The sequence below is a fragment of the Ornithodoros turicata genome, chromosome 1, assembly GCF_037126465.1.
Source record: "Ornithodoros turicata isolate Travis chromosome 1, ASM3712646v1, whole genome shotgun sequence".
Lineage (NCBI taxonomy): Eukaryota > Metazoa > Arthropoda > Arachnida > Ixodida > Argasidae > Ornithodoros > Ornithodoros turicata.
The window spans coordinates 39249276-39275957 of NC_088201.1; the positions used below are offsets into that span (position 1 = coordinate 39249276).

General features: G+C 43.9%; 1 protein-coding gene across 1 annotated transcript in view; it reads right to left on the reverse strand.

The window, feature by feature from the left end:
* Positions 1–26682, reverse strand: part of LOC135378041 (thiamine-triphosphatase-like) — a 204004-nt gene that overhangs the window by 156175 nt on the left and 21147 nt on the right. The window lies entirely within an intron of this gene.

Genomic DNA, 26682 nt, shown 5'->3' on the forward strand with positions numbered 1-26682 from the left:
TGTTCATACCACGTTCTTTTACGAAAGCAGTCGGACATCCGGAACTCAAAAAAGTTATATACGCAAGAATGTCAACAACTCGTTATGGGAGCATGACATCTGAACAATCAGTTCGAGTGTTCTACCCAAAAGTATTTCTGCGCGCGCTGAGCAGTGAAGTTCTAGTTCTACGCCCTAGCAATGTTACGTAAATTCATGTCGGGCCAAATCTCCATTTTATTTTTTCGTTAAAACCAACCAACCATGTCGGGCGCTTTGACTAGCCAAAATGCTCGGAAAGTAAAGATAAAACACAAAGTGAAAACGGCGATAAATACCGTAAATATTGTTTCTACAAAAGAGTTTCAATAAAGATAAGTGTCTGCACCGCGTGACAACTTCTATTATTCGCAATTCTTCATAATCGCACACCTGCGTTCCGTATTTCAACGCATATTTTGACATAAAAGTACAATAGCTGCGCACAAAATATTTGTATGGATACTCAATCAGTTCATTTGTTCTCTTTTTTTTTTTCCTACTCTTTCGACGAAGCTCCTGAACCCGATCTCCTCCCCTTACATAATTATATTGCAAAATGTGAAGGCGCTCGTCGGACTCGTCCATTGATTCTTAAAGCGGTTTTAATTTATGTATTCGCGATTTAGTTTAAGTTGACCACATTTCACTCGACCGCCCGCTAAGACGTCGTGAGGACTAACATTTCTTTGCGACGCTCCAAGCCTTGTGCCCATTTTTAGGTCTTTGCGCTCCTTTGTCTCCGGTTTTAATCGCCGTGGCCCTTAACAGTGGCTCGCAATTATTTTCCCATTTCTAGGAATGCTTGAATTCGTGCAGAAACTTAAAATGAATTCGTTAGACGTTTCCCTCGTTTCGACATTTGGAATCGAAAAAGCTTTTTGGGCTTTTTCTCCCGTCTTAAGTATTGAGGAGAAAAAAAATAAGAAGATCTCAATTTAATATAACTTCCCTCGTAATTATTTTTTTAACCGTTAGCAGCTCTCGGGTTTCCTTTCTTTTTATTATCAGTGTTTCTTCCTTTTATCTTCCAACCTCTTTCGCCATCCCTTCGGATAATCGTAATAATTTAAGGACAGTGCCATTTCTTTGTACGGCACCGTTTTGGAGGAATGGGGATTGTTTCGCGACGAATAAAGGGAATGATTTGGTCCTTTCTAACATACGGTCCCTAGCTGACTTTTTTCCCCCTTTCTAGCTTCACTGAATAGAAAATGAACAATATGTCTATATTGGAAACAATGTTTGCGAATGTTAAATTGCACTGAGGCTGCGCAAAAAAGAAAAATCAGTAGAATCCAAGAATCGGTTTCAGGTTGACAGTGTGAGCGTTGTTTGACACCCATCATCAACCTTCATTTTTCTACAACTGGCACTGAGGCAGCGCCCAGCCCGCTGGCCGGCATCAACCCCATCTCATCATCGTTTCTTTGTATATGTGTGTGTGTCTGGCACCCCTACCGGATGCCACGCTGTTCTTTATGTACAACGCATTCTGCTATGGATGTCATGCCTCATGCAGAGGTATCGGTGCAAGCTAAAGACATCCAAATGGTGAACCAACCAACACATTGACTTCTGTGGCCCCAGTCTCAGTAGCGTCGCACGCCATCCCGCATCTCGCGATGTGAAACTTCGTAATACCATTCGACCACTCTATCCATCCATCGAACATCGATTACTCACCCATTAGCACTCTATTATTCAAGAGGGTTCCTTAAATAAAAAACATTACTTGATATGACATGTTACTGGTAAGTTGTCTCATTAACATAGTCGCTTTTAGGTGTCAGCACGTCAAAGTGCGTTGGCGTCAGGTGTGAAAATGCGTTGCACTTCGTAATTTTTGTAACATCACATTTGCTTAGCAACCGTCGGTTGAATCATGTGCGCTGTACAGGATACGGGCAACGGTAGATTGTTTTAGGCTATTGGTTACTCCCCGTTGCGCGTTCTATCTATACACAAGGTATAAACACGTGATGAGGAGGTATAAATATGTTACGTTATCCCTGCTTCATACCTCTTTTATACCCTTGTGCATGGTTGGAGGTATAAATCGGCACTTTGTACCTTTTCTATAAACTCCAAAGGTATATATCTGGAACAGAAGGTATAAAAAAGGAGGCACAATAGCCCATTATTGTACCTTCTTTATACCTTTTTTTCTAACAGTGATATGAATGCAGAATACACTCGCACAGGGGCAGCGAAGGCTACTGGTCAGGCGTAAGGCAGGTCGTAAGGCAGGAAAAGGTGTGGGGCAGGATCTCTTCCTTTTATTTATTCACTTTGCACTTGCAAAATAAATCTATAAATATCCTCCTCCTCTTTTACTGGGATGTTTTTTTTCTGTAAACATCGAAATTACAACGACAACTATACTTGTTTTGATCCTCGACAATCCAGCTACTCAATCTACCAGATGAAATGCTTATTTAGTGCATTTACAAAACTGCCCGAATGAAAAATTAGAATAAAGGCGATGGCATAATCTCTCATCATATCTTTATGTGTGTACTCCTGAGCTGAGTGAATCAGTAGACGCTTGTTAGTCAGCCAGGCAGGGTCCCGGTGGCAGGGGCCCGGCGGTAAGGCGGGTCGGCTTTTAAAAAGCGGTTGACAACATCGTATACCACGCTATACTATATCGCATCATGAAACAGAACATGGCCGCTACTGGAGAAAAAGCCTGGTCCAAAAACACTCAAAAGACACACGCTGTTTTTTGTACGCCGAATGCTATGGATCGACAGATTCACGAGAGATATCTGAAAAAAAAAGAAAAAGAAAAAGACGTTCATACAGCAAGAGTAGAATAACGTAGACGTTCACTGTCGGCTTTCAAAACAAATTTAATTCTTTAAGTGTAACTTCAACTCTAACTCCTGCGTCACTCGTGACAGCACGAGTGTATCGTTGTCAGCGTCAGTTGTCGCTATATCACGGGTACAGTAAAATGTTTCAAAAGGTGCCGATTGGGCCAAAGCGGAAACGCGGCGCATGAAAAATGATTTCGGATGGAAGTTGAATTTTTAATAGAGAGGATTGAGGACGGTGCTGAGCTGGTTTAGATAGGTTTTACAGGGATCAGAAAGGTTTTGTGCCAACGGAAGGGCCGGTGGTGCTGGCATTCGGGGGAGGCACTATTAAGCTAAGCCATTTCCATATTTCAGCTATTAAATCGAGATCGAAGTGGTGCTTATGTGGCTGGATTGGGGTGATTAAAGTACTGTCCATACACCCTTCAGTTATGCATGACACACTAAAAAGCGAGATACATGGAATTCGCGTCAAAGGTCAAAAGCACGATAGGAAACCTTCACTTTGACGTGTGATTTGACGGTATTTTTCGAGAGAGCGTTTCAAGAAACAATTACACGTAATGTATTCCATCTGTGAAGTTTGTGTTCTGTATTCAATTACGCGCCTATAGTGAACGCTTTAAGCGATGAAAGAACATGGGTAGCTTGTACGAGCTACAATACTGAGTAGTGATGACGCTATAGGTGTGACTGATTTTGATAAAGATTGCATGTTGTCCAATGTAACTGCTCGCTCGAATTTACTACGGACTAACTCTAATAGATTGAAATATGGCAGTCGTCGAAAAAGATAGACAGCGGCAGGACTCGAACCCGCACCTCTTTATTCTCGGCCAAGGTGTGGGTTCGATTCCTGGCGTTGTCTACCTTTTTCGACGACTGCCAGTCTATTTCAATCTTTCATGTTCTTAGGCACTTTGAGGCTTGTCTTGTATTTGTCAGTTTCTGTTTCCATGCAGCCTCAGAACAGTTACTTTTCATCATAGCTCTAACAGGTACCTAACACACTTAGATCAGCTCGCATATAGCATCGACTACTGGAAAGCATCATGTGCAGCGTACAGGGATGGGCGTAAATACATGTTTTGAGTATTTAAATATAAATACAAAATACTTTGTTGAAAGGGGTATTTAAATACTCACATTGAAAAGTATTTATGTAAATACTTTTCAAAGTGAGTATTTAAATACAAAATATAAGTGCAGTATCTAAATACCGTAACTACTATACCATAAATACTGTGAGGAAGATGTCATCCGGAATTACAGAAATAACGATGATCATAACAATAAACCACCAAGGAACAGCTTGCCATTTATTTGTTAGACAAGGAACAGGCAATAGCACTTATTTGTTAGATTATCACGGCGATTTTAATATTAGAAGTTTCTCGAAGAGTGCATCTTTTAGGCATCTTCTAGGCCGTACAATCAGATTCGCAAAGTAGAACAGTATCTCCACAGGTGCCGATGAACAAAGGCTTCTACTAAATTTGACGAAGATGCTTCATACAACAAGGTAATCTGGTAGTCGCGACCGTTGTCCGCAACAACAGTGGAAAACTCGCCATCTAAAATGGCTTGTCGCATGCGCATGCTAGCACAAACACAGCATAAGTGCGCCCCAAACGCGCCGCTCTTCCCAAAAGGTCAAATGCAGGACAACTTTAAGATAAGAGTCAGTATATTCTGTACTTAGGAGTATTTATAAGGTATTTACAAGAATAAATACCCGAAAATGGGTATTTAAATATAACTATACGAGGGTGGTTCCATAAGTTTCCGGCCCGAGGAAGAAAATGCGCGCGAATTTGAAAATGCGATTAAGGACGCGTGGCGCCATCTGTTGGAGGGCCCGAGCACCACCCTCAACCCTCTCCATGCTTTTGTCGGTTGGAGAGTGGCATTTCAAACAGCCAGGGTGCACTCTTCGCGCACTCAAAGCGCGACTGGACAACGTGTACAGGGAAGGCTCTCCGTCGTACACAACGGTAAAAGACTGGGCTAAGCAGTTTCGACTGGGGCGAGAGTCCATTGAAGATGATCCACGCGATGGTCGTCCAGTGGAAGTGGTGACACAATAAAATTTGTCTCTTGTCGAGGAGGAAGTGCTGAGCGACAGGCGTCTGAAGGTGAAGGAAATCTCAGAAAGGCTGGGGCTTTCCAAAACAACCGTTTTTCGCATCATCGGCGAGGGCCTTCACAGGAAAAGGTCAGTGCGAGATGGGTGCCACGACTTCTCTCGTCAGTTCAAAAGCAACAGCGCGTCGTCTGTGCCAAAGAGTTTTTGGAGCGCTGTCAAGAGAACGAAGAACAAATATTGAAGTCAATTGTCACAGGGGAATGAGACTATGGTGCTCTCCTATGATCCCCTTTCGAAAAAGGAGTCGATGGAATAGCGCAAACCAGGAGAAGCACCCCCAAGAAAAGCCAAAGTAACACAATCCACAAAGAAGATCATGGCAACAATATTTTGGGATTGTCACGGGATCCTCCTCATCGACTTCAAAGAGAGGAACACCACAGTGAATGCGACTTGTTATGCTTCACTCCTGCACCGACTGCGAGACGCCATCAAGCAAAAGAGGCGCGGCAGGTTGAGTCGAGGTGTTCAGTTGCTCCATGACAATGCCCCTGTCCACACGGCTTCTGTTTCCAAGGCTGCACTGGAGGAGTGCGGCTTCGAAGAAATCCACCACCCACCCTACAGTCCAGACTTGGCACCGAGTGACTACTTCCTGTTCTCAAACTTGAAGAGGGATCTCAGAGGACGGAGATTTCAAAACGATAGAGGCAGTTTTCCAGCATTTTGCGGAAAAGCTTCGGACTATTTTTTTAATGGTATAAGAATGCTGGTTGAAACGTATCAAAAGTGCATCGAAGTTAAGGGTGACTATGTCGAAAAGTGATACAATAGATTCGTCTCTATGACTGTTAAAAGTTGGTCGGGCCGGAAACTTATGGAACCACCCTCGTAAATACATTTTTCGAGTCTATATTTAAATGCAAAATATAAATACATGTATTTATATCTTAAATAGTATTTTAATTACAATGTATTTAAATACTGCCCATCCCTGGTAGCGTACCCTGTACAGGTTTGGTACATTTATCATTCGTGGTCTTTGTACTGCTTTGATAAATTAGTTCACAACCAGAGCACAACAGCGTTCTGATAATGCATATAATAGCGCCGTCACACAAAGAGAGTCTAATTATGGTCTATTATGATGTAATAATGGAGAGTCTATTATATTCGATAAACTTCATCGGCAATCTAGAAATTTTGCCGTTAGACAAGCCCAGAACTTATACTGTCGCTTTCTGTCGCCAGTAATTGTTTGTTTGTTTTTCCCTTTACGTACATCAACATGCTCATCGTGTGTCTCACGCATCTCATCACTGCTCCTGCCATACTTTTGCACGTCGGGCTATTCATTGTGGTCGCACCGCCGCATTTACGTCGCATTATCGGAGTACACCTTAATACGATAGCATCCAGTTTCTCGTTTCATCGACTTCTGAGAGGGCTCGCTATTTCGAACTTCTGGAAATAGTGGATTTGCTCAGTAAAAATCTAAAAAACCGCAGTGCCGGGGAACATTAAAAAGACAGAACAGTAAAACAGACGACACGACACAACAGTGCTGTGTCGTTTTTTTATTATTATTCCGTGTTATTATTCGTGTGTTCCGAAGCAACTGTGGCTATGAGCGGCGTACAGACGTGGACAGATGGAGAGAGTACAACAGGAATGAGTTTGGGACAGGGGGGTTAGTATGCGTCCTGGGCCGACTTCAGGGGGAACTGTGTCTACATTCGTCTGGAAAGTCTGCCGGAAAACCCAGGGAAAACCTCAGACAGCACAGCCGGTGCGGGGATTCGAACCGACGTCACCTCCCAGTCTCTGCGTGGAAAGTGCTGTGTCGTGTCGGTCTGTTTTATTGTCCTTTCTTTTTAATGTTCCCCGGTACAGGTTTTTATTTTAAAGATTTTTACCGAGTATGGTACACCAACCAGCCCACACCATCTCATTGTTTAATGTCACAGTGGATTTATTTTTGTCTCTCGCTGCCCGTATGCGTGTATTGCACTTCCTCGCTTTGTTTCCTCTCCCAATAACATTGCTATACCTTGCTAAACGCTGCGTTATTATAAAACAATAACAAAAATGGTGCTGAAATCCGCTGGACGGATTCTATCGTCTTATGACTAATGTGGATACGGCTGTGCCTGTTATCCGTTAGGAATACGTGTTCAGCAGCGTGATAAGATTTAACCTGGAGGAAATATCTGGCAGCGATAATATACGTCAGCTAGCATTTTTATCTGTTGCAGTTGCCATTTACATGAGAAAACGTTTGGGCTTGGAGTTATCGAAGCGCTTCTTTATTTCTCGGAGCCAGTTGCTTCCCTTCACCCTCGTCCTCAGGAACAATGAGATGGCTGCGAAAGAGAAATGACGAATAACCTATATCTACTTCCTTTTGGGTATGAGCATTAATATTCAAGAGTGGTGCTCTTTGAACAATTGACCACTCACCGTTGACGGCATCTCTTGACGATTGTAAGTCATTTATCTCTCACCCGGCATAATATGAGCGCATTGTGACTACACATCTGCACATATGCAATGGAAATCACACGCATGATAAGGTTACTGAAGTAAAAGGTTGATGTTAACCACCTGCTTTGACTGTATTAGCCAGTGCAAGTGCATTGTGAATTCACGTCTGTTAAGCCACACTTGCTACCGCATTTCGCGCGATTTGCCACGAATTTATAACTTGCTAAATACCGAGTGTCTTGTCATTTCCCACTTCCAGGTGTTTACTTCGTGTTCAGTGCAGGACACAAAGATATACGCTAGGGGCCGACAGGCTACACATTGAGCTTTTTTGCTTTGAATATGATGAACGAGCTATAGTCATGAATGTGCGGCTCAGAAGCGTCTAATTACACCGACACGAATGTCAGATGCCAACCTGGCGAAACATCCCACCGACACAGTACATTTGGCATTTTGCCAGGCCGCAATTTTTCGGCTCTCGCCCGCATGCCCTACGCCTCACGTCATAGAAAAAGGCTCCACTTATTTCCTTTACTCGCGCCCTATACGCAGTTATACATGCACCACAAGAAGAATCAATTAACTAGTTCAAAAGTTAGTCGAGTCAATAACTAAATGACATTCTATCACCCTCGGTCCCAAATCAGTCCATGCGATTCTGAAAGTAGTTTTGTTCGTTCTCAGTTACTCCTAGTCAGAGGTGCAACCCCAGGGATAAAAGGAAATGTTGCATAGAGTCTGCAGACGCTGAACCGCAAGTAAAACGATAAAGAAACGTACGAATAATGAAAATGTGTCAAATGAGTTTCTTTAAGCAAACGTATATCAGCAATGCACAAGACCAGGACGTGACATCTAGAGATAGATAATAGGGAGATTTAGGAAATCGTAAGCTCCCTCAGATTCCGACTCCGTATCGCTGTCAGCCAATCAGGTATCAGCAACGTGATGTCAGCCACTCCAAAGAAATCAGGCGATTGGCTTGTCATGTTTTCGGAGACGTTATCGTAAAACTTCTACGTTCGTGGAAAACCTCCCCACTTCATCGTCAAAATATAATCGCTGTTGTTCTGCGTTCTCGTAAAACTCCCTATTTATGAAATGAATATAACTTTCTAGTCTCTATTGAAAATTGAATTCACAATATTTGTGCCATAACACGCCCCAGGGTAGACTCTTGCAACAGAACTTCACCACATAACACATTCCTTATCAACCATCATCCCGAATGACATTCCCTCCTCTGATTCCTTGAAAACGGGAGATGTACGCCTTTTTGTGACACTTATGCAGTTATATTAATTGCTCCAAGGTGGTGGTGGTGGTGATGGTAACAGCTTGCCGTTGTTGGCCTCACAGCTGTGAGCATCGTCATGACTGCAACTGTAGCCGATCTCGTCGCCACCACCACCACCACCACTGTAGCTGAAGATGGTGATAAGATGATGACAAGAAGATGAGAGCGTGAAGTAGGTAGGATCTGTGGTTTTTCCGTCTTCCGATTAGAAACCCGACTTGGGCCTGAGCCATTATAGAGGCCTCCAAAGCAGCCTCGTTACGCAAAGAAAGCGCCCTAAATTCTGGGCCCTCATGCGTCTCGCGAAGAAGGGGCTGCCTGTATAGGGTGTCGTTCTTGCAGTCTCGACATAAAAAGGCGTACGCCCGACTCTCTGCTCAAATCAGAGATGATGAGTGTATCAATTGCGTGAGTGGTTGGCGCAGAGCGTGTTATATATATACACGGTGAAGTTCTGTTTTTAGAGTGTACGAGCCATGATCAGTTCGTGCAGACTGGGTAGCGAGAAAAAAAGGAATGTTCATTCCGTCTTTTTCTTTCTTTTAATTACGGGACAGCAAAAACTTACTCTGACGTAGCGAATGAGGCCTTATTATTTGAAGTACGAAGGAACGTGTTGTTGATAGCTGTCCATCCAAGTGCGTTATTTCGTTCTTCTGCATGTATGTGATTTATCGGTTCCTTCAAGTGACATGGGATGTGAACTTCCATTGAGCTCAGAACATCCGTCATTTCGTGATGGCTGCGTGTTGAAAGTGCAGCTTCGTTCCCTCTTCAACTTGCTCGCAATAGTGTGCATTGTAGTACCGATATGTCCTCCCGTTGTGTCTATAAGATCGGCATTTTAGTAGTGTCCGAATATCGGCACAGATCTTTGTGATAGCTTTGGGTTTGATATTGTGGCGGTATCAACCGAGCGACGGCTTTATTGCATGCACGCCATCGGCTCGTTCGTTGTGTTTCGCTCCGTTAAATAAAGTACGCAGCGAGTCTTTTCAAGTTAAGAAACCAGCATACATTGAACTGACAGCTATGAGCACTGATGCGGATGTAGAGCTCCAACAACTCTTATACCAGCCACTCCAAAGCTCTCTAGTTCAAGTGCAATCAAAGCTCATGCTTTTGATGTCACGTCGCAGTCAGGCACCAAATTGGTTTATTTGTTTGGCTCTATGAGTGCATGCTCTATGTTGTGTCGTCTGTGTGCGTCTTTTTAGTGCTTTTATCGCCAAGGAATATTGTACCAACAGGCCCAAATGGGTGTTTTAGTCAACTTTTTCCACCTCGAATTTGAGAAAAAGAATCTGTTTTACTGACATTAGGAAGTAAGGTAGTGTTCTACTACAAACCAGAACTGCGATCATATTCGGTCAATGTTCGGTATGGTTGGAGTTTTCACCTAACCTTTTACTGTGACACTCAAAGTATCTTCGCCTACCACAAACCCGGCTGAATGGGCTTACTTATAATTGCTTAGCATCCAGACCTGAAGCTTTCGTATAATATATTGTGAACAACAGCTCCTGTTTGTTTCCGCATGTGGGTTAATGGATTCCTCGTCAGTGCGATATCTCTGACAGGCTGTAAAGCCACTGTTCGTCGCTGTGTCCCAGCTGCGCGTATTTCGGCAACTCAGGTGCTAAGAAGAGCCCACTTCCGTCCAGAGTCCTGCTAGCGTCCGACGATGCCGCAAAGTGCTATGCTTCCATTTGGCGTAACTTACGCTGCTGACCGTTCTAGGGTCTCAACTCCACCATTTTTATTTATTTATTATTTTTTGTTACAGTGAAGTTCGTGATTTTGTGAAAGGCTCGTGGCCCTGCAACTTCTCCTATTACGAATCGTAATGCTTCCTGGACTCTCCGTTACGCGGAGGCCTCAGCTCGTTCCAGGCGTCCCACGGAACAAGGGCTTTTGTTTGCCTTCTCTCATTGAAAGTGCCTAAAATAACGCCTGCATAAAAGCAGCTTTTGATTTACGGGCTGAGCTAAGAGAAAGCGGACAGGAAAATGAGAAGTAGAGGAAAGGTGCTGAAGCATTGTTTCTGTTCGGGAGGAAATGCGAGAATATTGACACGTGCGTTAAATATGGCTCGCATATATCACCCGCTTTCATTTTTATTGCCCTGATTGTAGTGGGATTTGCAACCGAGCTAGCTAACAAGGAGGCTGTCACCTGCACGAAGGAGATTGCCGATGGAAACATTTGCATCAAAATATATTCCAAAGTGTGAATTCAGGCGAATACAATGCGCTGTGCCGCTGGATCTGGAGTGCAAAGGAGAGATCTTATGCAGCAGAGAACACTGCAAACGTTAAACGTACAGTGACAAAGGAAACTTTTCGTGTTGTGGAGAACGGCGCCGAGGTTACAGTCGAATAGCTTTTGACATTGGGAGAGTATAATTACACGATGCTGGCTGAATCAACGTCGTGAAATGGAAGGTTGCGGAGGCTAGATGTCCGTGGCTGCGAAAATGAAAGCAGAAAAACGAAAGCTTACAGTCTCCAACAAGTAATCGTGATAAGGCTGGGCAAGTTTCAACTGTCATGGCGAGCTACTTGTCAATTGAGATACTGTTTATTGCTACTACTGGTAGCCTCACTCGTTATGCTTATTATTGTTAGTACTACTACGTGTTCTAATACACATTGTTCATGCGCAGCTGTTATGCATCTGTCTCGTGTGAGCTACAAATACACATTGGCAATATTGAGTTCGGCTTTGGAGCATCCGCTGTGGAGTACAGTGCGCTGACCCTGCTCTGTTCGAAATTCCGCGTGTCCTTTTACCGGAAGAGTGTTAATAAAGGGTTACAGATACCAGATTCTCCAAGAATTTTCTGTGAAGGGATTGTAAGTGAAAATACAAGGTCGTATCTTTCACAAGTCTACAGACGCTGGAATAATTTGGATAAAAGAGGCTGTCCACTACAAGATTCGAGCCTTCATGGAATAAGGCACGTAACACGACCGCACATAATCCCGCAGCGCGCGCCTAAAGCGCTTTTTTTTCCCCCTTCATGGGACCAGGTTTTGATTTCATCGTCAATTAATGTTGCACACATTGTTCTACTATAGATTGCTCTAGCGAGAATATCGCTCGGAGTCACCTGGCATGAACTTGGATCCTTGTGATTTATCCAGTTCGACCTCAACAGTTCGCCTGATGAAAACTTGAATGATCAGTATTCGAACCCCGCTACATTCAAGAAATGAACAAATGAGTGTTTTTCTAGCATACAATTTCGATAACTATCCGATGTGAACTATCCTTAGTTTTCAGGTGTTGCAAAAGTGTACATTGCTATGCCACTGTCGTTCTTTTGCGGCACAGTTGCTTTGTGTAGTTTTCGTAAACGTGGCTGTGCTTCACAAAGCTTACAGAATATATTTGAAATCAAAATATCAGTTATCAGTTTCTGTGTGGTATTATGTAATACAAATATGGCAGGCGGCAAAAAAATTGAGAAGAGGCAATATGTCGCAGACTGGAATGGAAGAAGCCAGGAGGAGCCTGGCTATTAAAAAGATAACTGCTTCGCCCGCCATTCTTATCGCCAGGTGCGCTTCCATGTGAAAGGCAATTAATTATTTCAGTCCACGGAGTTTTGAAGTGTTGTATCCATCATCTTATCTCGAAGGTATGCTCTTTAGATTGTCGACTTCATTTTCCACATGCCCAACTGATAATGAATGTGTCGTCAGCCAAGTCGTGCGAAGAAAGTTCCTTATTTAATGCGTACCGCAAAGTTGTATTGATAAGGTACTCGCGTGCCCCATTGTTTTCTGTCCGCCGTGGTAGAGTTCGTTCATGGGGAAAGTAAAGACACAATAGGGATGTGTTGAAATTGTAATTTCGGGGAAAGTTTTGAAATTATAGTTCTGCATGGAAGCAACCGTTTTAGCCGCACAAGCAATGCGTGTCGATATTCCCGTTGTTAATGTCTTTTCGTGACAAGCCACCCGTGTGCCTCCGAGAGATGCATATATTTAGTACACAAGGTGGCGCCTTCGAGAACCACCATTAAAAATACACGTTCCATCGCCTATTCGCCACGTACGTTGCTTACGGACATTCTAAGCGAAAGAGTATACATGGACCACTGGTACCACTTCTATCTTAGCGCATCAGTGATGGTGCAGCAAATTTCCACGTTTTTCATCTCGGGTCTTCAAAGTTGTGAACGAGAACCGTCGCGCGGATTCATTCCGCTGTCAGGAGTTTGTCTAAATGCTAAACGACAACATCTGCGACGCGGTATACACGGTACAGACAATTGAACGCGTTATATCAACAACGCTAGTACATGAAACAAGAGAAGACAACGCAAGTGAGGAATGGCGTTTTGTGTGTGGCCTTCGCGCCCTGGGTGGGCCACCTATATGCCAGTGTCAGGTGAATGCAACACATACGAGACAACTAGAAAATTAAGGGGTATGCGGTCATGGCAGCCGGGTTCTTGAATACACTAACGTTTGGTGTCCAAATAAATGTCTTGAGCTGTTATTGTACTTGTATCATTTCAGACATGTGGCTCTCTCGTCATTCGCAACTCCCAAGTTCACGAGTCCTCGTGCTGGAGTGTTCTGCATCTAGGCAGCGGTATACTTTCACTCAAAAATTAAAAGAAGAAAAAGAAACGTACATCATTCGGAGTAAATTTATCCATGAGGTGAATCTGCGAGCTTTGCACTCTACTGTACAGCTACAATTAATAATTCGTGGCTTTACGTCGCGAGACAACTATGTAGCCTACCGTAAAGCAACAAGCAAGCAGCTTACATGTTTCGTGTTTAAGAGCTTGTTGCTTACAAATACCTCGCACCATAGCACACACGTGATATGTCGCTGCCCTTTTTTTTTGTGTGTGTGTGTGTGCGTGTGTGTGTGTGTGTGTGCGTGCTAAAATTGCGATAAAATCGGTCGAGGCAGCCCTCATTTTAGCGGGCCCATGACGCCCATGTGTCCAGCATTTTTTGTTATTGTTGTGATATGGTATAGTGAACTAGAAAAAGGTTATTCGAGCACACTAGACATATGGTAGTGATTTAGGTTTCCATGCGGGCGCGCCGTAGACGTCGCTGCGTTAAACACAATGTTGTGCGCATGCAATGTAGTTTTGCCTCCGTAGTTGACGGGCAATGCGAAATTGGTGTTTACGGGGGCCCAGTGTTGCCCGCAATTCAGTTTATACTTTCTAAAAAAAACTATGAGTTTGACTGGGACGAGAACTGTGACGTGTGCCTCAACTGCTTTACGGTACCTTTAATCCAACTAGCGTGTAACTGAAAAAAAGAAATATATATATATATATGTATCACATCCGAGGGATAGCCTTTGCTTATTAGCTGTTATACAGTGTTGAATAGCTGCAATTGACTCCACACAGTTTTGCCTACTGCTGTGTTAGTTTCAAATAACTGTTTGTAAGAAGCATAAAAGGATCTGAGAACAAAGGGACGTTCCCATGTCTTCCGGCAATTCTGCCCGATGACATTCCTCTTACAAAGGCATGCTGTTAGGGGTTCCGCTTGCGCCATCTGGCGTATTGTGCGTAAATGGCACGACATTTCCACAATCCGTCAATCCGTCCACAACAAAGCTTTAAGCATATATCACATTGTATTGATGGAGGCTGTCTTCTTTCATGCTCGTCTGTTTGTTTTAAGGGATTTTAGATAAGTTTCTGATGGTGAATAAATCTGTCACTAGTGGGCTGTTGTAATAGTTGTTCTCAATAGAGTCACTAAATAAGCTATTTGGCTTATTTATTAGCTTATTTATTTATTTAGCTTATTTAGTGACTCTAGTCCTCAAATAAGACCAAGTCAACTGAGCAGGTTTCCCTTTTTTCGTTAACGCGATCCAAGTTGCAAGAAAGGCAACAGAAAAGTAAAAGTTCTCTGAACCGATATAAATATCAATATGATTTTATGCTTGCAATTAGAATCAGGATTAGACAAGGAAATAGAGCTGCGTGTTTGGAATTCCATCCCATTCTACGCAACCTTTCTCGTCAAGGTGCGTCTTGGACTGAAACTATCAAGCCACGACAGTGCTGCAGATAGAGGAATTGAATGCTCATGCAATGCACTGAAGGAGGATTGAGTAGGCTAGGGATGGTGAGCAACTGAGCTACGAGGAAGAGTTTCCAGGGGGGAGGGGGGGTGTGATACGAGGTTCCAGACACCAGTCAGGAGTTGTATGACACATTGTAGTCTGCCCAATTGGTGCACGTATTCTTCAGCACCAATGCGTACTGCACTTCTCATCATCATCAGCATTCTGAAAAAATCATCATCGAAAAACGCATCAGCTGAAAAACTCACCAGCATTCAGAACCGGTATCTTACCGAAGGATCACTTAAGCTCGATTGTTCCACTACAGAGCTGGCAAAGACAGCAAGATATCGGAAGGCACGTGATATCCTCCCGCTAAACGCAAACTTATTTCACGAGACGTGTCCGACTCGTGTTTCTTTTTCCTTTCTGCTGTTTCCACCTGTTGGCCCTATATATGATCTATTTAACCCCAAAATGCCTTTCAACAAAATGTCCCGTTGTTCTCTATGATTTGGAAAAGTCGTTGGAGAGCGTTGTTAGTGGATTCTCATTTTGCAGTCGTGAAGTCATTTGGAGACATCGTCTGAACATTGCATTCTTGACAGTGGTACTCAGGAAGCGAACGATCTATTGCAAAACCGATACGTTGGGGGCACTGTCTGAACCCCAGAGCCATCTGTTAGAGCTACAGAAAGTAGAAATTGTTTAGTATAGTAAGATGGCAACGACTTCTGGAGCTGCGGGACACGGGTAACATGTGACGAAAACGAACGTCGCAGTTGTCCACTATCAACAATACTTTATTCTACAACTCTTTTCATTCAATGAATACCTGGAGGACGGATGTGGTTTGCAAGAGCGAGAGACACGTTCACTTCCGTCCGCATGTGTATACCAGGTACGAAGAATTACCCGGTACTTAACGTTAACATTACCACTGTCGTGTCTTAAGCGATATGGAGCAGTTCTTCTGACCACCATGATACATGTCGACGAGATCTAATAGACTCCGTTAACTCGCAGGTGGCAAACTGTTTCGTCGCTCAAGTCCAACTTATGATGCCGTTGACCGCTGAGAGTAATGTTGCCAATCTTACATGTCAACTGAATGATGCTGTTTTCTTCGGTTGACAAGACATTCAGGACAGGTACAACCTATCATGTAGATCTGTTTACACGCATACTTCATCAGGAGGTCTAGAATAACCTATAATCTCCTATACTTTAGAGATTGCCTATCACAGTGCGACTACGGACCAAATCTCGTGTGTTAAGAATCCCACTCAATTTATGTCACTGCAGACTACGTGTCGGAATTGTATTCTGCCAAAAAGCTTTTTTCTCCGTGTGATGTGGAAGTGTCATCAAATTAACTTATAGTTTTGAGAAGTGTGACGTCACGACGTGCGCAATCTGCTTCCGTCTGTTAACATTGCAGATCTAAGGCCGCATACTGTCTCCTCACCAAAGCAGGTGGCAGTCTTCCAACGTGGGGCGGAGAACGGGAAGGTGCGTGCGCTGTTACTAGGAGACAGACGGAAAAGCTAATTGGACGTCACCTACTCTTGGAGAAACCGAAACCAAAACCATGAAGTTTTGCGGGTCTTTCCGAAAATTCGTGGAAGCGCGCAATGTTCCCTGACGGGCATTCACGTTTTGCATACAGGTTCTTCGAGCGAGGTTGATAAACTAGATGTAATTTTCCGTAGTCCTAAGTGGCACCTATATGACACCTTGTGCCCTAACGGTGGCACAAAGCCCCATGAAGGTTCTGCACAGGACAACAGTTGCGGTATAGCAGTTGCATCCTGAAACCGTCTGAGCGCGGGCACACAAAAAACACGACTATAATATGGACGACTTATGCCATTTTATCTAGCACCTTATGCTGGTTAATGACTTGGGTGACCAAGTCCTCATGGAATACCATAATTCCTGCGCTTTCAAGGATACAGGGGGACTCGAGCTGAGGGCGCTTCAAGACTGTCTGCGCTCTGTCGTTGTCAAAGGAGATTCCAAAAGTCCCTGAAACAAGATCCAAAGTTCTGATCGAGACAGATCCCACAAGACGTCCAACAGTTGCCTGCTGGTACATTCTGCCCCCAGGGCTGATACTACAGGCTTCCTTTTGTAAGTCATAAGTGGGATTCGTGCCCTTGCATTCAAAAGCACAATTCACACACTTTGACATGAACCGCCTGGTGTGTGGGTTGCCGTTTCCTCCAATGTTTTCAGTTCCCCAATGATCCCAACTTTTACTGTATCCTCGTTTATGTAGAAGTACCACACGTGCTTCATCGACATTATGCAAACTGGAACAGTGTACGATATGACGCCATTTGGCTAATACCATGGAAGCTCTTTCCGACAGTGTAGACCTTTAAACTTTCATAGCGATAATATCGTGTTACATATACAAAGGCCGAAGTACTTTATAATCAGCGCCACACTAAAGGTCCTTGGTACTGTCCTAAATAGAAGACTCGATTACGATGAATTTGTGTAATGTATTCGTATATCCAACAGACCTTTGCGAGATGAAGGCTTTCATTATGCACTTTGTTTTCTCTCTCTTCCGCTCAAATCCCCTTTTTTTTTTTTCGTTCCTCTAAGCGCTGTATAGGCGGCTGTCGTGAGAGGGCCAAATTCTAAAGAAGAGCTTAGAAGCCACTGATATACCAGGCCGTTGTTCAAATTACTGCGTCTTATACTTAGTATTAGAAAGCTTTTAAAAATGACAGTGTTTGGTACTGCTCTGCCTCGATGGTATAAGCTCGGCGAAAGGGGAAAAATGACTACGTGATTAAGCGACAAATTATAGCCTCCTCTGCGCCGGCGAGATAAGTTTGGAATATATGTGCGCCATTTTTTTTTTTTTTTTCGTCAGAAATTTCCATCTAGCCAACAGTTTAAACAACCTATCGCGAGTGCTTCACGCGCGTCTGCTTTTGGGGCTATAGATTTTGAAAGGCAGTGCCCAGTCATAAGTTCTGGTATTACCTTTTACGTATACCTGTCATTATCGACTAAATAATTATCGGCAGGCTCAAGATACCACTAACGCGTCACACAATTTATGTACTCCGGTTATGCACTTTTGATTCGTCAGTTCTAGGAACTCAATTGCACAATACATTCCAGTTGCAAACAATGAAATAGCTTTTCTGTGAAGTAATGCCTGATGACATTACTTATTACCTTTGCATAGAAAAACAACACTTCCGCAATCTTAGCCACCAAGAAACAGCTCATTTCTCGGAATCACAAATGAGTGTACTGCAATACAGGAAAAACTACGTCAATCAATATGCACGTTTCCTCTTGGATTGGATTGGAAGATTGGCTAGCCGTTTGTTGCTAATACAAGTGGATCAACATATGCGTCAAAGTGGGTGCGAGATAGTAGGTATACATGTTTTTGCGTGGTGTACAAGCCTGCTAATTGAGGGTGAGCAGGTGTGTTGTGTCAATTTCTTCGTCCGCCTTTCAAGTGCTGCCACCACTATGCAACATGTGTGTCATCCCTCAAGGTTCCTCCTATCCGTACTTGCAAGCTGCGGCGTCCTTCATCAGGTTCGGAATAAGGGAGACGACAAGTCTCAGCTCGCCCGTATAATTCCCCCCGTGGTCTAAACGTCGTTGACCAAAGAGCATTAAACAAACAAAACGAAACACATATCCCAAGACAACCACCTGTTTATCGCACAGACCCCTACCTGATGTCCTCTACCTTCTGCTCACCTCCTCTCTCGAGCAGTTACACATTATGATAGCATAATATAGCACTTTGTTTAAAGGCAGTCCAACGCTGGGTCAACGTGATTCGTCACTTCGCAGGTATGAGATGGGGGCGAGACGAGAAGGATCTTCTCATGCTGCACAATGCCCTGGTTCGTGGCTCAGTGATGTACGGCCTTCCCGTCCTGCACGGACTTCCTCAGACACTGATTCAAAGGATTCGAGCCATGCTAGCGCGCAGTCTTCGGGTATGTCTCGGGGTCCCGCGAGGCGCTGAAACCCGTCTAGTAGTGGCTGAGGCCAGGGACATCCCCATTGAGGTTCTCCGTACTCGGGAAACTGCACGCCACTATCTGCGTCTACGTGCCCATCATAACCGTCACACTCTGATTCGCAAGCTTCACGCTAGACGGAACGCGACGGTTCATGCTGCTGTGACATCATTCAGACCTCATATCCCCAAATTCATAGTCGACCAGACGGCACCTAAAGTGCCTCCATGGACGTTGCCATCGCCGCCTGTCACTGTCTCCATCCCCGGCCTCAAGAACAACAAAAAGAACTATCCTGATTTTATTCTTAGGCAACTTACCCTTGACTTCATCGAGACTCAATACCGCAACAGTACCGCTGTATACACGGATGGATCGTCGACCAGGGACACTTCATCTTCAGCCTTTGCTATTCCATCAGAGTCTGTTACACGTGGGTGTCGTCTATCTCACCGTACCTCATCGACATCCGCTGAACTTTATGCTATCTTGTTATTCTTGACATATGCGGAAGACTGTGAACCGCGGCACTGGGTAATTTACACAGACTCCAAAGCAGCTCTCCTGTGCATTAAAAACATGGGCATCCGCGGTTCCCTTGCCTCAGTGGTGATAGACATCCTGTGCGCCCTGAAGTCCCTACAAGATCGCTCCCACTACGTTGCCTTTCAGTGGGTTCCAGGGAATTGCGGAATAACTGGGAACCACGAGGCCGACGCTGCCGCTGTCGCTGCACACCAACAACGACCTTCTATTCCCAATATACTCTCGAGAGGAGACAGAAGATCCCTCCTCAGGCATTTGTCCGATTCCTGGTCTACCCTACAGTGGCAACACGACATTCCAACTATGTCCTCTTTGGGAAATGTAGACCCAACGCTGTCATACCGGCTGCCTGCAAAGCTTCCTCGACCTCTGAAGTCACTCATCCACAGGCTACGTCTGAATGTGGCCTTCACTCCGTCCTATCGATACCAGCTAAGCTGTGAGGCTTGCCCTATGTGCAACGAGTCTGGCGTACTTGCCAACGTTCAGCACATACTCCTCCGCTGCCGGACCTATGTCACGGAGAGGCGTACACTGCAGTCACAGCTTGCCACCCTTGGCTGCCGCCCCTTCAACTTGTCGACCATCCTCGGCCCCTGGGACACCGCGGCCGACTCCAGGGCGGTCTTACGTCACGTGGTTGACTTCTTTGAGGCGACAGGCCTAAAGAACTGATTATGACCCCAGCAGCGCCCTCGGACATTCCCACCATCACGATCACGTCCAGCATCGTCATCGCCACTTCGATCATTCCCATCATCTCTCATCGTCATCACTCATCATTGTCACCACTCATATTAGACCCCTAGCTATGGGGTAGCGTTCCACTCCTAGAGTGGAAAACCTCCTCACTTCATCATCACAATATATATGTTGTTGTTGTTGTTTAAAGGCATGACTTGCTAAATGCTGTTATGGCAATACTCGCTCACCCACCAGGGAGGATGTCAAAGTGATATCAAGAATTACTTCTGTTTATTCGAGTCCCCTCCTTGTCGTATTCAGCACTGTGAAAATTGAATTTGATGACGATAGTTTTTTCTAATTTCTAATAATGTTGTAGACTAGGAAGTGCAGTTATTTGAAGAATCAAGGTCTTGCTGTAAGTTTTATTCAGTGTCGAGTTATAATCAGCAAGTTCAAAATATATATTTAAAAAATAGTCACGGTATACTTGAGTTATGAGCTTAATCTGTAATAATTTTTCTCCTTCGTTTCTTATTCAATCTCACGCGGGCGCTGAGCAGGCAGCTTTAAGTGGTGTGGAGTAGTCGAATCCACATTGGCAGAGCTACCATCTCCATATCTTTCTTTAAATATTAATCTGTCCAAGCTGAGCTTAATCGTTTTACAATGCAATATCATTTGTCAGGAAGCACCTGCTAGTTATAGGTTCCTTTCTCACGTTGAATACTGCGACAATAGTCAATTAAAATACTCAATCCGAGACACCACCTGTTTTGCGAAAATAGTGCGGGCGTGCTTTCTTTCCTGCGCTCCACCTACGTTGTACGCACAGAGCACATTTTTTGTCACTATCAGACTTCTGAAAGTCTAATGAAATCTGAAGTCTAATAATTTCATTGTTTTCGGCCGAGAATTGTGTGTAGAATGGGCGCACGCTTAAATACCCCAAGCCTCTCTGAATTAGCGATGCGAATAAAAACTGCACGTAGTCAAAGGACTAAAGAACAATGTAAGTAGCGAATAACAAAATGTAAATTGCAACTTATACCACGAAGATTGTCCTATTACAGATTAGATCAGATTAGATATAAAATGAAAATAACCTGCATCATTCAAAAGTTTGCCAACAACAACAACAACAAAAAAAAAAACATGAAATCGCCATTGCTAAACTTTGTGCCGTTTCAACTCTTTAGCGTTAATTTATTATCAAATTGTAATTGCCATTTCTTTATAGGTACAAGGAGGGGAACCGGAGACAGGGATGAAGAGACAACACAACAAATTCTCAAAAAATTCTTCTTTAGGTACTTCTACTAGGTATTTAGCTATTTCTATTAGGTATTTAGGTAAAAATTCTTTATAGGTACGTTGGTGTGAGAACCTGTGAAGTCATGTTACACCCGTCTGAACATGTACTTGAGGTGGGAGGCGGAAAACTCACTGTCAAGTAACCACTCTCAGCTTGTTCTTGTGCCGTCTCGCCGCCAAGCGGGAAATAGAGAACTGATACTCTTGTTAGTAATATTCATGTACCCCAACAACCACTCTCTCAGAACGAATATTTCTCCTATAACTGCACGCTGAGAAAGCAGAACCATACCGTTCTCGCTCCACACAGAAAGACCAGTGCCTGATATACGGCGGTGCTGTTCCTTTTAGGTTCTGGCAACTTCTGGTCTTCTGCTAACGTTTAAACAGCTTGCGACACCTGTCGCGTAGGCTGTGTAAAAAGCACGGTGATTTATTCTTCTCTTTCTTTCTTCGTTTTTCTTTTTCTTTTCTTTTTTTCAGGGAACTTATAGGATGTAGAATTACAAAGATTGATGTGGCTCGTAGCTGTCACTAAGTGCCCTTTCTGTCATCGATGAAGACATAGGCCCGAGATGCTCAACACGAAGGGAAACTTTCTCCTTGAACAATTGTGATAAGGTACAGTCATGCGCATATTATTCCAAAGCAGTCGAGCTATGCAAGGAAGGAAGTAAAATGCTGGGGCAGGATGTCGACTGCCGCTAATTTCGGTCATTAGCAATTGATTGCACATATGTAAGGAAGTGTGTGTCTGATTGGTGATGATTAAGGCTTCCTCTCCCGGCTGACGAAACACGATGTCACGTGACTTCCCGAGTTCCGCTTTCAGCAAATGAGTTCGTCGTGAGTGAACTTCGATTCAATACTATACATTCGAGGGGTTCTTCAAATAGAAAAACCTCAGCATTGTACGTGTAAAGTCACCGACGAAGAGGCACGGGGTTGGGAACTATAGAGTTCTTTTTTTTAACTGTCTTCTTTTTTTTTTTTTTCATTGATATTACTAGGAATGGCTCTGTTTCCATACGTACGTTGCACACTGTTTTTTTTTTTTTTTTTTTTTTGCCTTGGTGCCTACAAGTCATTTAGTAGTGATTCTCTATGCCAGCAAATAGGTTTTTGCCAGCAAAAATCAACACAACAAAGGCTATTCACACAGAATTACCTGTTCGCCGAACGCGAGTCCAGGTATTGTGTATTCTACATGTGAGTTTCGTTGTTCATTTCTGTCATCTAGTCTGAACTTCTGATGCGACCTATTCTTAGTTATACTGTAGAAGCCTTTGTAATGTGTGGTCACTTTAAACGCAAAGTATGAAGTAATTCAAGATCAACTCAGTTACCAATTGTAACTGAGTTACACTTGAGTTTCAGCAACTTTTCCTGTAACTTAACTACCTTCGGATTCATCTAACTAAGTCACACTTTCAGGAACTTGCACAGCTCTCATGATGAGCGGGTTATCTAATTATAAAGCTTCATCGGCAAGGCACTGCTCCCGCCCGAGATATCCAATTCGGCCATGGGAAATGGCTGAGGCAGGCTCTGATATCCGTGACGTACCACAAGGGCAAAGAGGGGGAGAGAATTCGTGCCTTGAGTTGGTACTGTGGCTTGACGTAGACGCTACCGTTGGGTTCCTTCTCGCTCTCGAGTGCCATCGGTGATGAAAGTGAAGTGAGCTTCGGGACAGCAGGATTAAAATGCCTTCCCGCAGAACCGACAGGGTCGCTGAACAGATTATTCCTGCACGCAAACACATCTTAGCAGTTGATCGCACTACGGTAGTAAACATTTGATTTCTTTGGTAGACCTTGGATTGGTCCTCTCAGGCAGACAGCCCTCATAACGCGACCATCGCAGTAGGATGTATTTCACCTTGTGTGTACCGGCACACAAATTACAGCTCGTTGACATGCTGTGTCTGTGTGTGGCATTTAAAGCAAAGCCGGTGGAGATGGCATGGAGTTGATCGTGGCAGGGCGAAAGCCGAGGCCAAATTCAGATCGATTTTAAACTAAATCTATCCAGTTTCCTGTAAACTTGAAATGTTGGTGCACCTGATCACTAAGAGAACGATAAAAAGAAATAAAAGCTAACATGAGACAGAGGGAAACCAGGGAAAGCAAACGATCTGTAAAGAGCCGATTTTCTCTACCAGGGCCGGACCCGAGACAGCGCCGTGATAGGTGCAACCACAGCTGGAACGTTCGGTTTCTGACTCTAAAGCTATCGAAGTTTCACGAATAACGCCAATACTTAAGATATTTTAGATACAGGGTGTTTCACCTAACGTGTTATTAATTCCTGTAAAAGAATGTACTTGTCTGAAAAAAGGTGCGCTCAACGGTATTTATCTTCTGGGAACTTTTGCCACGAGCTTTAATTAGCTTTTTTTCGCGGCTAGTTTAATTTTCAGAATTGGACTCGGAATTTTGCCAAGTGGAGGCAAATCTTGTTTTTCTTTTTTCTTCTTCTTTTTTTTTTTTTTTTGTGCCAGAAATAGGCAGCCCATGTAGGAAATACCCCAACCCACGCAAAGACTTCCTTGTTCCAGTAGCAACAGCTGCAAAAAAACAAAAAAAAAAGATTCGAAAACCGTCATAGCAAAGTGCCAGCCACCTTCATTGCGCAGTCATGAAGCGCTGTGAGAGGGAGACTTGCCCCACCCCTTCAGCTCCCAGTTAGGTGAAAAGCTTCTTCAGTTAGGTGAAACACGTTGTATATTGGGTGCCGTAGTCGAGATGTCGTATTTAAAAGTTTTCTAAAGTGACAGCTTTGTAGTGACAAACACCGTGTAGAGCCCGCTGCCGTTACGCTCTGCTGACACGAACAGATAAGTACGCAAAAGTGTACACGAACGTCGCAAAAAAGAAGCACACATCTGCAATGTTTAGGATGTAGCATTATTCCTCTACTATCATCGTCACTATATTGTCATCTTTCGAGTATTTTACTCGATGTCTCAAGGGACGGAGTATGTTGAGGGAGGCATCAAAAAAGAAAAAAAAAATATCCCCGCGTCATTATTTTCAGCTTTATTCTTCCTTCTCCCACGTGGATGCGGTGTTGCTTTTTTTTTTTCATCTCTTTCATAAAAACAGAGAATAAAGGGACAATTAAAGAGGGATAAAATGCAGAGCACGTGTTCCAGGCAGTAGGAGTACCTTCGGTGGGTTTCATTACAACAAGGATATCCATCGAGAGCTTCTTCTTATGGCGAATTCGGGTGGTCATTTCATGGCAACTTTTTTTGCCAGATCTCCAGCAGTCATGTTCGCTTGGTCAAAGCGAAGCAATCTCACATGTTCGTGTGGCGCTTTCCTAGCGCCCGGAATTTGCCAGCTAGCACTTTTTTCGTCCGGTCTCAAAACGACCGAGCAGCGGGTTGCCCAACTATATCCGGTGTCGTTACATCCGTACTGCAAGGGTGGCGAGGGCCCGCATTGGGTAGCACGTCGAAGTTCACGTGGGTTAGCAGACGACGAAACCTGAAGGCGAGCGACCGCGATTCCCCTATAGCGTGATCCAAGCGGCTAAAACCGCTAGATTCCTGGCACTCATGTTCGGGTGGCAACGGTCACGTGATCCAGCGCGGGCAATTTCCGATCGCCAGGCCGTGTTGCCATGCAATGACCACCCGAATTCGCCATTAGACTAATTTTTTGCAATTCGTGCCTCAGCATTCCTTCAGAGTTTCAATCACGCGACATCTCAACACGTGTACAACCTCCCCTACCTGTATATAGTTTTGCAGTGTGGCTTTCTAATTGTTCCACTTTGTGCCATATTGTTGAGAACACGTAAATTTTCGTTCGTGATACAATCTATATATGTCCGACTGCTGTGCAGATTACTTGCCATGATGAATGGCGTTTAAATGGATAAGCTGCGGTAACCTGCTGGATGGATGGATGGATGCTAAATGCATGTATGCTAAAATGGATAACCTGCTGGATAATGGCTGCGGTCTAACGAATGTGACTCGGGCAATACAGACATCTTTTATGGAGATATGGAAGTTACTCGACAAAAGGAACTCGTTACAAGTTAAGTAACTGTGCAAAAAATTTAACTAACTAACGAAGTTACATGACATGAAACTGAACTTGTTCCTACGTTACGTTGGAAAAGTAACGAGCTACTTTCAAGTTACTTGCTACCTAATAGACACTTTTTAGTTCCTGACATTTCTATAATTAATTCAAATATTGGCATCATAATGGGTGGCCCCAGACGTTTTTCACTAGTTTTGACATCAAATTCATAAGTCTTCGATATAATGAAAGAAACCGTACCTTGATGTGCTTCCTTAGGTTGGTATCTGCTGATTTTGGTTTGGCAATAAAATTATTCAATGCTGTACAAAGCAGGCACGGGAATTTTAGGTTCCACGAGTTGTTGTCCTCTAGCATATTTCGTAGAACCGCGCAAAGTTTTAATCTTGCCAGACAGTGGCCATTATAAATACACTAATCGTCGCTATGGTGAACGTCACCTCAGTCTCTCATAGACGACCAAAACAGTTGTAGTACGCTACAAAAATTTGTAGCGTGGTAGTAGATGATGCGATTAAGCATAGAAGTACGGACACAACACAAGCCTAACAACACCCAGTTGCATACTTCAATTGAACAATGGCAGTTGAAGAAAAGGTACCAGCAGTGGGATTCGAACCCACACCCTTCGATTTCCGGTCAGAGATGCTACCAGTAGGTGGGTTCGAATCCCAGTGCTTGCGCCTTTTCTTCAACTACCATTGTTCAATTGAACTTGTAGCTTTCGCCTCGCAACAACAAAGGAGCGGAGCCAGACGCGCACATGACTCTCGTCTCATTGCAAAGGGAGGACGCAGCTTTATTTGCGTTATTTGGAAACCAGAATTGAACAAAAGGAACTCGGAACTTACCCCAAGCTACTCTGACATAGTTACCTAAAAAAAGAACGAGTTCCTGAAGAAGTTACCGAAATTCATTTCGGTTCGATATTTCGTTCCTATCCGCCATATGTGTGTGCAGGAGGTATCATGATGGTGGCAGAGAAACACAGGCGCAGCCACCATTCCAGATAGGGATGGCTAAAGTAACGGCGTCGTGTCGTTAGCGTAATTAATAACGTTACGAGGGGGGGGGGGAGGCTTGGAACCGCAGCTGCGGCACAAGTGCGCTCCTGTCTCCCTTTCCAGACTGTTGCTTTCGCTAAGTTCTGTTTGTTTTTGCATGAAAGAAATCGGATGACAGCAAGATAAATGGAGCTAACGATACAATGGACAAACGGGACTGTCAGGTAGATTATACCATGCAGATGGACTCAAAACAAGGCTCCGGTGCGAACTTGCATTTTAGAAAC